Consider the following 12,281-nt stretch of genomic DNA (forward strand, 5'->3'; position numbering starts at 1 on the left):
ACACACTTTGCTAAAATGAAGTGAACTTTTATAATTCAGTCACTTGGGGGACAACTTTGATGCAACCCCGCGCTATTGTAGTAATTGTGGATATATAGAGGAGGCCAAATTCTCGGTGATCAATTTAAATTAAAATTCAGTCACTTGGTGGTCACTTTAATATTGTAGCACCCGTAGTGCTTCTTGCAATAAAATTTGGCTTATCAAAAAAATTAATACATACCTAACAATAGTGATATCTGAAATCCTATTACCCAACTCGAATATGCTTAAATAAAAAAAACTGCATACAAATCAAGTGGTCGGGCGAGTCGGTTGACAATTTATGCGAAAAAAGTCTAGAGGCGGTTATGTGACTGGGTGCGTGTGCAGAAATTTTACCTCGTCAGTACCCAACCTGTACGAGACACTATTTTAATTTATAAAGACTCAAGCCCAAACCTTACAACTCACACACCATCCTTCATCAATCACTAGCCCTTGCGAACCACTTCCCTACCCCACTAGCCACTCCAACCACCTCTTATAGTATAATAGCATATTTCCTTCTTTCTTCTCTAAAATCGTATTCATGGTTTACCACTTTACCTCCTATCTGCCACTTGTCTGCACGGGATTGGACTCCTCTAAAATGAGTTTATTGATTACTTTATAGGGTAAAGTAAGTCATCACACTATTGATTAAGTTGTTTTTATTGACTTTTCAAATCAGGTAATCACTATTAATAATATGATGACTTAATTTAAAGGACTTGAGTCCGTCTCCATGATCCATCACCCCCACCCCCTTTCTGCCTTGTCCTCAGACCTTTTTGTTCTTTTATGAACTTGGTACAATTTTAATTGGAAACAATGTGGTATTTCTACCTTCTCATAGTTAATGATGAATTAATTACTCATAAACAAGTATATATGCTGCGTGCATTGTTTGGTATTTTTTATTTTTTTTAAATAATACTAACAAATATTTATAATTATATGTATGTTCATAAATGGTAGATGTTGTCCGTCCCCGTATGATAGCTCAAGTGGTAGGAGGTTGGAGACATATGGGTTGGGTAGGATGAGGTCCAAGGATCGATTCCTGACAGGTGCAATTTATCCTTCCGATGTACCAAAAAAAAGGTAGATGTTGTCCCCGATGTTAGTTCAAGTGGTAAGACTTAGGTGACATATGAGTTGGTCCAGAGATCGATCCTTGAAGAGATTAATTTATCGTAAAAAAATAAATAAATGATAAATATTAAATCAAGTAATACATATTTAATTCCTCCATATTAGGACATTTGAATGAGACATCACCAAGATGTTTCCAACTAAAAAAAACTTTACCCTGAAGAATACATGTGATAAGAAAATAAATAGTAGATATTATTAGATTTTTAAAATTAGATAAATTAAAAATATTATATTCTAGCCCCCTTTACTTTGAGATGCTATCCAAGCTTACCCTATGGAAAGCTTTATCTTTAATTTGCTTCTAGAATCCGTCCAATTGATCAACAGTCACGTGGAGCTGCCTTATTCCTTTAAGAATACAAACCAAACCTCTTTTTTTTTTTTGGTTAAAATACAAACCAACCTCTTGTGTAGAACTAACGTGAAAGGGCACCATAGATTCTTTTTTAACCAATTGGAGTTCTTTGCAGTTGGGTTAGGTCCAATAATGTGTGGTTACTAGCTAGCTAGTTCTTAGCTAGGGATCCAAAGGTAGGGGGAACATATTGTCTTTGTCGAAGTGGACTCACATATTTGAGCTATATTCAATGCTCCAATAACTCCCTACCTCCTGAGAAAGCATTTTTTTCAGATCCACAATGTTAAAGTGATAAAGCTCATAGCATTTGAGGCAATATTTTAAGGTAATCACTAGAGATAGGTATAAATGGTGGGACCTAAACCTAAATCCAACGCGTAGAAGGACGGCTAAGAATTTGCAATGCTTTCCCCCATCCATGGAGATCTAAGATTGAACTTGACATATAGGGAATTTGCTTAATTAGTTTATCATTTTACATCATGCTTTTTAATGCGATCCATGTTGTTGTACATTAGACCGCACTTGAGTTGATCTCAAATCTTAAACTAGTGTTTTATACTTTAGTTAAACTATTGTGTTAATCTTTATTATTTCAGTTATTAATAACATGTTTAATTTAGTGATAAGCAAGCTAGATTTATAAGGGTGAAGACACAAATTCGATTTCTAATAAAGTTATTTGTTAAGAGAGACAACTACATTTTTCCGAACAAGTGGAGATATCGGTCAAATACCAAAAAATTAATTGACATTTGGTATTATTTGTGTTTCGTATGAAACATATGATATATACTCAGGATAATCTCATTTTCTTACTCTGGATTCACTTGTCCTTCTCATTCTATTCCAAACCAGGGCAGCAATTTTGTGAAGACTAGATTGTATTTTGTCTTGGGTTCACAATTAGTTCGTTAGGTGTGTATAACCTTACGCAAAACCGATCTTCGAGATTTGCTTTAAGATAGTGACTTGTAACGTACTGCACGACATCTCAGACTTTCTTTCTCCCAACAATATGAAGCAAAGTCATTTTCGATGCTGATAGCGCTAATACTCAACAAGAACTCCCTTTCGACCCTCCAAACTCGAGCCATTGGATATGACCAACTACAAGATATGGTCACATGTCACAACAGATGCTCATCTTTCAAGCAACTTGAAGCCGATCACATCCTCTTCAACGAGCCTCCAATCATTCCTTTTGAAGGCAATGTTGATGCTATCAAAGATTCGATTAAAGCTACGTACCCAAACTTTTGAAAAGAACAACAAACTAATATCGTCACTTAGCTTGCTTAACAAGTCTAATTAACGATCTCTTTGATTTGTTTATCTCAAACAAATCTGCCAAGTATATTTAGGAGACACGGGAAAAGAAGTACAAACGGATATGATGCTATAAGAATCACAAGTATGTCACTAGACATGACTATGTTTCCAAATGGTTTTGATGACAAATCAAACAAGTGCATATAAATATGAACACCTGGTCACAAATGTGTTGAATGAGGAAATGATATGAAGATGTGTGAGGTACTCCAAGCCAACATCATGTTGAAGAAATTACCTATCTCCTAGAGTGAACTTGAAAATCATGCATCTCAAGCATAAAAGAAAGATTTTACTTTGCTGTTGTTTGAGCTCGTGATCTTGGTTGTCTTGAGAATTAATGAGTGCTACATGTTTGTGCCATGACTCACTCAATCAATAGATCAAAGGTTTTGAGCGAGGTATGAAAAATTTTAACTAGGGGCGGTGAGCGCCAAATGCTTACAATAAGTTCAACTAGGATTATACCCGTTTGTCCGTGCGATGCACGGATAATTTTTAACGAACTCTACTGTGAACTACAATTATTCAGAATTCGATATATATGAATAATACAATGATATATTTTCTAATACATACAATTATACTTAGTCAAACACTTACATATCGTTATTTTCTTATGTTTATTTTTAAATGTTTTATCTTTCTTATATATATGAGTTTCAAATGTGAATTGTGTTTGACCCCCTGTCGACTTGTAATTTGGCGCAATCTTTACTGTAAAAGATGAAAAGTTGGCTGAAATGTAATAACATATTAGACTATGAGGGAGATATTTGAAACTAAAAGAAAATATTTATACATATATCCAAGAGTAATGAGATTACAAAATAAAAGAACCTTTGTTTAGTGATCACTCTGCTGGCTCTTTGTCATATTCTCGATCTTAGCCGCTCTCTTCTCTATTATTATTAATATATTAATATATTTGAATTTCCAAAAAAAAAAACTCTATTGGTTCTTCTAGCCGACTGTCTTCAGTTCCTGACACCACTGTTTCTCTTGATGACATTTCTTCATGTGGAGATTCAGCAGTTACTTTACTACCTTCCAACCCAGGCACTGAAGAGGCAAGTTCATCAAAACCTGCAATGAAGAAAAGGTTGATCCATGTGAAGAATGAAAAGTTAAGTTGCTTATGTATCTATAATGGACATCTTCAGAGTAATATTATGGTTGTACTTTCATGGATATCAAATTTTATTTTGTATCTCTAAGTATGATAAAGCCCTAAATCAATCTGCCCTCAATATCCCACACATTTATGTGTTTGAGTGTTAGATGTTATATAATTATATATTGTAAGATTAGGAGATGTCCATTTTTTAGTATTCCAAGGGATTCTAATGTGTAATTTTCAAGACATGTGTTTATTTGAAGTTGCTTTTTGTTTTTGTTACAGAAGTTGCTTTTATTTAAGCTACTTATGTTGTTCCTTATCCATTGTTTATTTTTATGTTCATTCGATCCTTCTGTAATCATATATAGTGCGATGCACGGGAAATATATTCAACAATTCGCTCAGATTAATTATGTGATAAACACATGAGTTATATAATCATGATGTCATCTCAAATAAATTAACAGTCATTCGTATATAAATGATAGAATAAAATTTAGAGTTAAATATCAACATTAAACAAAAAAATTAGACAGCATACTTGTACTTGAATTACATTTGAGAAAAAGGATGATAACGTATCACAATTGTCTTTTTTCAAAAATATAAAAAATAGATTTCAGCATGAAATTATTAAACAATTAAAAAAATAAATGTGGTACATTTTTCCAAATAGTTGAATAAAAAATATGATTATTTTAAAAATGTTCATACTCATATATCAGATCATATATTAGAGACATGATCATATAACTTTAAAAGAGATTAAAATAAATCATAACATTATGGGTAAAATGGTTCATGTCATCCAGTACATAAAAAAAAATCAAATACACTTAAACCATAATATATAAAAGTAAGGAAGACCAACAAAAAACCAGTAAAACCCAAATGGTAGAGACCTAAACAACGAAAAATGAGAGACCTCAAAGCATTCTCCAAAACGAAAGAGACCCCAAAGCATTCTCCATAACGAAATGCTTCATATCAAACATGACTTTCACTGCCTATCTCTTGATGGCCTTATTCAAACGGGTTCTCTTCTAGATGGCCTCAGAAAAGCGATTTGTAGAGACCATATAAGCAACATCCTCATTTGAACCTATTTGCACGTGAGACCAGCTTCATCTAAACCTTGCAAGGATCATGAGTGCCAACAACTTATACAGCAGCATCAGATAACTGGGACATGTCTTGAAAAAGTAGCAGAAGATGAGTTTAAAATTAAATCAAACAATAGCACCGATCATCTTACAAAAACATAACATTAAAAGGCATAGACTTGGAGGGGACCTTAGCAGAAAATGACACATGTTGATGTCAATCAATAATATACAGCCAAGTAATGGGTTGTTGAACCATGTTGACGAAATGAGATTAATTTAGAACTAAAAAAGATCAGCTAGAAAATGCATAACAGCTAAAAGATGGCTCAAGAAAGTCTTGTATTACACACATCAAATAAAGGTCCAAATGATGCAGATAAGTTGAAGTCACATAGCATGCTGCTCCACCACACAATGATCATAAAAAGAAAGCAATGTTTCACCACACAGGGGGGATAAACAGAGAGCAAAACATGAGGCAGAATGGAACAAACAAAACTGGAAAACTTTGAATAGAAAGGAAAATTTAAAGTCATGAGCTTGTCAAGCTCATGCTTAACTTGTCATTTTATCTCAGGCGTACTTAATGGAGTGTAAAACTTAATAATAAAATCTCAGTGTTGGTGAACATAATCAGGGACATGCCATCTTGAGAAATAAATATAATGTCAGATTTTGTATTCAACAGTTATTATATGCGGTAGAAGAGGTCATAGATAGCACCAGGGCCACACAAGATAGTAACCATGTTCTACAAAATATTGCATAAAATCAGCTATGCTATACTCACAAAGAAATGGAGTTATAATTTTGCTTAAAAAGAGACACCAGATAGATACAGGATCTTCTAACAGCAAAAAAGGATCACATCAGATTCATCATTGAGTTATAAAATTGATAGAAGAAGTACATTAGGTAAAGAAAAGAGAAATTCATATGCAGACTCTAAGAAGGAAAATTGTGATATCAGTTCTGATTTTGATGGTCATATCTTAGTTTTAGCTTTTTCTACTTCACCTTATGTGTCTTGCTTGTCACAATGATGCTTAGTTGTTTTTACTGGCTCTAACATTTGATCATTCCTATAATAGCTTAAAATTTGCCTTTTATTTTTTCTTCTTTCTTTAGTTAGTTCTCATCCTAGGAGATTATGTTACTTTCACTTAGAACACATGAACTTTCCACGAACCCAAATCAATAATGAATTCATAATGTAAATTAAATTCACAGAAAAAATGTGAAAAGTTGAGGAAGGAGAAGCCTAGATTAAGAAAGCAACTAATTCTATCTCTGGTAGAAGTTTGTTCCTACTTATTTTCCTCTTCACTGCTCTATGATGGGATCCACTCTATAGTCCATATACCCGGTAACCAAATCACTTGAACTCCCTCGAATAAATCAATCTCACACTCTGCAGAACAAAAACAAAGAAATTAGTAATGATATACAATCTCACTAACCTGTGTTTATATACCAGATGAGATATGCTACAGTCATGGAGCATTCATGTGTGTGGCAGAAAACAGGGAATACAAACCTTTGGAAGTGACTGTTGATAAATCAAGTGGACAATAGTTTGCCCTCTCTCTAATTTAGAGCTTTATATCAGAAATTATTAAAGAATCAATAGATTTACACATTGGAACTAAATGAAAATGATGCTAAATAAATTTCCAGAGGAAACACATAGGTGAGTCACAAAATTAGGTGACAGTCAATATTTTTTTTGAAGGATCAAATGACTGATTAATTCTTCAACCCAAAGATTACATTACCCACCTCTCCCACCCTTATCTTTTAAGCAACAACTAATATCAATTGAAAAACACACTTTGGAAGAGAACCATGACACTTGAGTAAACCAACCTTTAATTAAACTCTTTCCTTTGCACAGAAACCCCCTTCACGAAGCATAGTTTAGATAAGAAAAAAACAAATTTGAAAATATTAACCAAACAATCAGATTTTTTTTTCCTAAATGAACCAATCACAGCAAGCTGGTTATAATAATTCACTGGAAAACCTATTAGAGTTCATGTCCAAAAATAAAGCAATATATATGGACACAAAATCTTAAGAGAACAATGGGACATCAGAAAAATACATGCTTCATAATAACGAACGAAGCATCACATTGTCTACTTGCCTATATTTGTGAGCCCTTGACTGCTCAGTATCCTTTATTTAACATGAATTATTCAAAGGATCAATTGAGTTTTGGGATCCAATGCACCTCTGAAGTAATCCACATACATTTGTATAACACTTCTATTATTATTTGCATGACAAGTAATGTGCTATGCTTTTTTACTTAATCCTAATTGGCATAAATATTATCACTATGACCTGCCATATATAGTGCAGAGCATAAAATTTACATGCACCACAAGAATACAAAACCTTCTAGTTTATAAACAATGTCTCAAGTACCAAACTCATAATCTGAATTCAGAAACATTAATTATAGGCAGATTATCCACCTTTATAGTCAAGGTTCAGCAGTAGGTGTCATCTCTCACTTCCTAATAACCCTTGCTCTGATCTTCCATTCTTCTCTACCATGGCATAAGCTTCGAATGGAATTCATGTGTGCAGATACAGAATAAATAAAAGAGCAGGAAAATTCAAACAGATAAGTGAGTGAGATAAAATAGAGGTGGGGGGTTTGAAGCAGAAGGATTGGGATATGAGAATTCGATTAGATACACAACAACATGGATAAAATCAATAATTAAGACAAATGAACACAACTAAAATATATTTATGGTTAAAACTTATTTTGCATCCTCATCTAATAAACTATCCATGCTAGTTGCTGCTTTTTTAACTGTTAAAATATATTGATAAACTATATATGTATTGTTAAGCAATTTGGATTTACCACCTTCAAATGCTTTAATGTTTCTAGGCTATATAATAGGAGCTTAATGGCTGTAATATGCGATAAATACAAAAGAGTTTTCTATTTTCTCTAGTATCTACTCTAGGATTCTTTACCCTATCTATATGATCTACAATGTTCATGCTTCACCTTGCAAATACTCTGGTATCTAGGCACCATGTAAAAGGATAATTCTTTGACAATATACCAGAGAAAAGACATGATTCACAAACATTATGGATTGAGTATTCAAGCCAGTCTAGCACTCTAAGGTCTGACTACCAAAAACTCAGCACATTAAAATTCAATCTGTTTTATAACCTTAAGTATTAGCAAGATGAATATTTGTTTCCTTAAATGGATTTGCATTGAAGTCATGAAAATACTAAAATATGATAGTAAAGATGAATTAACTATCGGTGAATGAAGTTGTAACATACTTTTCAAGTACTGTCAACTTGTGGAAACATGCTACTGTCCTTCCTCCCATTACCTGAAACCATCATTGCACAAATTCTTTCAGCTTAACTTCCAGCTTGGTAATAGACACACATAAACATGACAAAAAAAGTTGCATGTTATCCTCACTACAAAATGCAAATGCTGTCAAGTTTTCAAGAAGATATTGGTGGTGAATCTAAAAATACTTTCGTACTTATTCAAAATATAATACATGAATAGGTGAATACATCACAATGACAACACAGAATCCCTAAACATTATGGATTGAGAAATTAAAAAAATATAAACTATGCCTAATCACCTATTTATGGAAAAAAATAATTAAAATTATAAGCAACAAAAACAACTACATACTACCAGTGGCAGATACTACTTCAACAAATTCAAGATCATAATTACCAACTATGGAACTCCCTTTCTGATAACCCTTTCTCTGATCTTTCATGCTTCTCTTCCAGGGCATAAGCTTCAAATTTGCTGAAGCAGGACCAGACATAGGAGAAATAATGAAAATACACAAATGGTTGAACAAAGGTGCAAATGGGATATGGAAAAGCAGAATGAATGAACATCCTCACACATGGAGTATTTATAGATGAAGATGAATAAAAAGTACAAAAAAGAAAATCCGTAAAAATAATGGCGATTTAGACTGCTTACTAACCAAAGGATTGTGTATCCGTGATTTGCTCCTAGGGAATGCATTCCGATCTGGAAATTAAGAAAGAAGGATGAGCAATCAACAGTGATGAAGGGAGCTTGTCGAAATCTGGTTGGTTCCTCCATTTCCAGCGAGTGAAATCTCCTTGAACACGGAACGACGAGCGTCGGCGATGATGTAATGAAGGAAGGACATACGCGAGATGACGACAGTAGATGAGAAACTATGAGCTGTGGAAGAGAAAGGGAGAAGGTGAATGGTACGATGGAGTGGCTAGAAAGGGAGAAGAAACACGTGATTGCCAGCTAGGGTTGATTAGAGTTGGGAGAGAAACAGAGCAGAGAAAGAAACGACGTCGTTTTGCAGGGTCCAGTTGAAAAAAAAATATGTGAAAGAGAGCATGCCACGTGGCAAGCAACGATTGGAGGTCTTGTAGGAATAGTGAAAATGAAACTCACAAATAAGAAGTAGTAGAAGACGTCTAGGTCAACATGAGAGAATTGAAACACAATGATTGGCCTTAAAACCTCTAAAAATTAAAAGGCTTAATTGCACTTTTGGTCCCCCAACTATTGCCTTCCTGCGAAAATCGTCGCCAAAATTTAAAATTAGCAAAAAACGTCCTCCAACTATACATGTCGTTGCACTTTTGTTATGCCGTTTGCCTTCCGTGAGAAAACTAACGTGAGAAGCTGATATGCCTCCTTCGCGCGTGTCTCATGTGATTTTTTTCAGAGTACTTGATGACTTGACAAGTCACATGTTTCTCATGTGACTCTAAAATGGTTCCATGGTGAAGAAGACGATGGAGGAGGGAGATGACCGTTGGAGCCTTTCAGAGTCACGTGAGAAGCATGTGACTTGTCCAGTCATCAAGCTCTCTGAAGAAAGTCACACGCATGAAGAAGCCTCGTCCGCTTCTCACGTTAGTTTTCTCACAGAAGGCAAACGGCAGACCCATAGTGCAACGACATGTATAGTTGGAGGACGTTTTTTGCTAATTTTAAAGTTTGGGAATGATTTTCACAAGAAGGCAATAGTTGAGGGACCAAAAGTGCAATTAAGCCAAATAAAAACATGTTTATCACGTGAAGGGAAATGCCCTTTATATGATCTGGGGCATTTGAATACATTAATCTCCTAGGAGGAAATTATGGGATAATGTTTTGATGCAATTCAAGTAATTTAAGTTGACTTGGAGGCATGCATGAAAGGGAGAAAGAGCTAGCTATTTGGAGAGAAAAAATAGAGGATTAATCCACGCAGGATGCATATTAATTCCCTCAATTATATGATCAATGAAATAAAATACACATCATTTATAATTACACACACTAGTACTGAACCAACTTAACCTAGTTACTTATTAACCTTTTAACTAACCTCTCCAACTGAACTAACTACCATATGACAGCTTACATATCAAAAGAAAACAATTATTGCCACTAGGAGAGAAATTATAGCGAATAGTATATGACCTCAAATGATCCAATTAACTACCCTTCCCCCAAACTTTCAACTGTAGAGAATATTGATTGAGGTTTTTGTCATCATTTTTTCAAACATTAATTAATTGCTGGTTAATAGCCGAGCCTTTCGCAAACCATGGCTGTGTTAGGTGGGCATGTGTCCAACAGAAATACGTTCAAAATGTTCCACATAATATGGAAATTAACTATGTTTAACTTAATGTTGTAACTAACCAAGCAAGGTGTGTAGGGGTGGTTACATTATTGCTCACTTTATCCATTAATTATAAAATTGAAAGTTCAAACATCGCTAATGAAAATGAATCATATATTTCATGATCGCCTGTTACGTATACCGCTAAATGAATGTACTTGCAGTGAGATCCTTTGGTCAATATAATGAAAAAAACCCATTTAAAACTTACAGGGATATTTTTTACAGAAAAAAGATTTAATCACTTTTAAGTATATAAATTTCTCTAAAATTAATATTGGATATGTGAGTAACACCTCTTATATTATTAGATTTCATCTTATCTATTCTTAGTTATTGTGGAACTCCATATTCATACTTGTATTAATTTTAAACAGTGAAAGATAATCATATATACTCGAAAATCTATTTTTTAAGTTGGATATTCATTCGTCTATATATCATGGCAAGACTGCATAAAAGAAAGAAAATGACAGCAGTGCATGAGGCCAAAATTCATGCATGTGAGTGTAAGAAAACTCAAATCTCCTCGACGTTGTCAAATTCCCAAACAAGGTTTCGGATTAACATCAAAGATTTTATCCCTGGAGAATAGGGTTTAATTATGGTGTTAACCAATAAAAGCTACTCCATTTTGCCACATACTTATTAGAGAAAAAAAAAGAGATAAGTTTCACCTACCAAATTGAAGCAGAAAGAAAGCAAAAGAAGTGACTGGTAGAAACTTAAGTCCTTATCCTCTGCAAAAAAAGTTACTGGACCACTTCTTAAGTTGGAATTTTGCTTCATAAAGTTAATCAATAATTACACGTAACAATATAGTCACATCCATACAAGTTCAAGGTGTTGGCATTTGATAGGGTCTTATTGCAAATCTCTAGTCAATAACATGATAGATCTCATGATAGCGCACAGGAATTTGGCTCTTCTTTTGAACTCTTTAGGCTGCATACTTTACTATCACAGGGCAATTCATCTAGAGATTCCAAGCGTGCTGTTATTTTTGTTGTTTTTCTCTTATTGCCATTTGAAGGTTTTCCAGCTAAAGTAATTAACTGCCTTAAAGGGTTTATTATTGCTTTATTTAACAAGCTTTTTTGCTTGGAATATTTATCCGAAGTAGGTTTCTATAAATAATATATTTTTATTTATTTTTTAAAAAATGCATGAGTCAATGTGACAACTAATTGTGTGTGTTTTTTTTTTTGAAATAAACTAATTGTGTGTTTAGATATCAACTAATTTAACATAAAACCATACTCATTTTAATTATACGAACAGTTTCATCTTTTCCATAAAATGGATATAACGTTTGTTAACATAAAGCTACTGATATTTAAACATATGCTAAATATTTAATTGGAGATTAAAATACTGAGCAATTGTTGTATAACGTATGTAGTTGTTCTTACACACCCCCTTTCCTCTATGATCTAGGGTTTAGAGTCGTCAATACAATAAATATAAGAATGAATGAGAATCTGTCTTATTGAATGAGG

This window comes from Lotus japonicus, chromosome 3, assembly GCF_012489685.1.
Source record: "Lotus japonicus ecotype B-129 chromosome 3, LjGifu_v1.2".
NCBI lineage: Eukaryota > Viridiplantae > Streptophyta > Magnoliopsida > Fabales > Fabaceae > Lotus > Lotus japonicus.